We start from the raw sequence: 2,500 nt of genomic DNA, 5'->3' as shown, positions 1-2,500 counted from the left end.
AAGCTAAGGGTTTTCTACAAGTTAAGAATTTTTCCACAAAAAAACCCCAGATTTTTGACAAAATATAATTTTTGACAAGCTCAGGGTTTTTGACAAGCCATTGATTTTTTTTGACAAGTTAAGGAATTTTAACAAGGTGGGGATTTTTGATAAACTACGGATATTTGACAATATTACGACTTTTGAAAGATAAGAATTTTAACAAGTAAAAATCTTGACAAGCTAAGGGTTTTGACGAGCTAAGGATTGTTTAAATGAATAGATTTTTAAGTCATACAATTTCTGGCCAAAATTATGTTTAAAAACATACAGCTAAATTGTCAATTGAACTAGGCTCGGTGAAACCACTGAAAACCTCTACGTGTGTGCATGTTTTATAAATAAAAGCAAATAATAATTAAATGCCATTGTGAGCGTTGCATCACTATTTGATGTCTAACGGGTGACATGTGATATTAAAACACCCTACGACAACCACTTAAAACACATTGATTAAAACAACAACAACAACACCAAGAGCAAGAAAATTCCCCGGGTACCATCGCTTCGCTCCTTTTATCAAAAGCTTCCCTGAATATACTGTGGCTTACATTCAATTAATTTCTCCGTTAAAAAAAAAAAAGAAAGAAAAAAAAACATAATTAAAAAGTCATTGCCAACGCTATGCCCATTACCATCCTTACCATCGGCAATATTTCCACGTCGACCAATCAAAAACACTAGCGGCACCAACACTCTCGCATTATTCCAATTAAATACTATTGATGTTATGAGGTTAAGTAAAATACTCACAACATCCGCCAGTCGGACCTTAGGTACAAACACAAAACTATGTGTAACCGTAAATGTTTATAGTCTGATTTATATAATTTAGTGAAATATAATCATTAAAATGGCTGTCCAAAAAGAATAACAAAAAGCTGAGTGACGTCAATTTTGATTCTTCTATAGAAGGAACGAAATTGACGTCACTCAGCTCCTTGTGAATCCTCTACTAAACACAACCAGTGCAATCCAAACCATGAACATCACCATCAGGAACATCATGAATACCATCATCAACATTACCATCACTATGATCATCACATGTGACACAATCACAACAGGAATACTACAGATAACATCATCATCGTCACAATCTTATTTTAAATCATCACTATCATCCCCATAAACCACGCCACCATTAATTTCCACATAACCACCATCCGTATCATCATGACATTCAATATCATCACCTCCATCTGAATAACCACCATCATCATCATCATCATCATCATCATCATCATCATCATCATCATCATCATATCATCATCCATACCCAAACCCTTATACACATCACAATCATCCTTATCATTATCATCCTTATCACCATCATCTATATCACCATCACCATCCATATCGTCAACAACACCGACAACCATCTCATTGTCACCATTCATAGTATCATCAATTAAATCTATGTCATCACCACCATCCAAATCGTCACCACTATCCGCATTACCATCATTCATATCATCGCCATTATCCTCACCACTACCATCCACACCATCACCATCCTTAGTCCCCGTCTCTAGTCTACTATACCCCATACAAATACCATCACCACGAACCACCGTCATCGACATCACTACCATCATCCATATTGCAATGACCACCACCGACATCAACCCTACATCACTATCTTTATCACCACGATCATCATCATTAACGTCTCAATCACCATTACCATTCACATCATCACCGCCATCGACATCCATATCAATACCATCACCATCGCCGCAATCATCACTACCACCATCAACCTCCACATCACTACCGTTATCATCCACACCACCTCTATCCTCATAACAACCACCATGACAATTCAAGTCTCCATCACCATCATTACCATTCCACATTTAATTTCATCAACCACCATCCCCATCCGCATCAACAAAACAATCATCGTCATCACCAACCATATCGTCAACAACACCAGCACCACCGCGCCACCATCACATCCGCAGCATTAGCATCACCATCCACACCACCACCATCACTATACTTATCAACCATCACAATCACCACTAACCATCACAATCACCACTCAAGTCTCTATCACCATTACTATTCACACCATCACCATCAACGCGATCCAGATCACCACGACCACCATCACCACAAACCATCACCAACCATATCAACACCATCACCACCATCAAATCTGCACCATTACCATCACCATCCAGACCACCACCACCATCACTATACTTATCACCATTCGTGTCTATTTCCATCACCATTACTATTCACACTAAGACCACCAACGCGATCCAGATCACCACGACCACCATCACCACAACCATCACCAACCATATCAACACCGTCACCACTATCACATCCGCACCATTACCATCACCATCCACACCACCACCACCATCACTATACTTCTTATCACCATTCATGTCTCCATCACCATTACTATTCACACCATGACCACCAACGCGATCAAGATCACCAC

The 2,500-nt window shown here is 39.2% G+C and overlaps 1 protein-coding gene across 8 annotated transcripts in view; it reads right to left on the bottom strand.

Annotated features, from left to right (window-relative positions):
• The window catches only part of LOC144967356 (rabphilin-3A-like), a 160,855-nt gene that overhangs the window by 43,790 nt on the left and 114,565 nt on the right, over nucleotides 1–2,500 (bottom strand). The gene's annotated exons all lie outside the window — the stretch shown is intronic.

The sequence above is a fragment of the Berghia stephanieae genome, chromosome 3, assembly GCF_034508935.2.
Source record: "Berghia stephanieae isolate SIO BIC M18660-M18661 chromosome 3, UCSD_Bste_1.3, whole genome shotgun sequence".
NCBI classification, from domain to species: Eukaryota; Metazoa; Mollusca; class Gastropoda; order Nudibranchia; family Aeolidiidae; genus Berghia; species Berghia stephanieae.
Note: the sequence above shows the minus strand (reverse complement) of the source record. Positions and strands in the feature narration are given on the sequence as shown.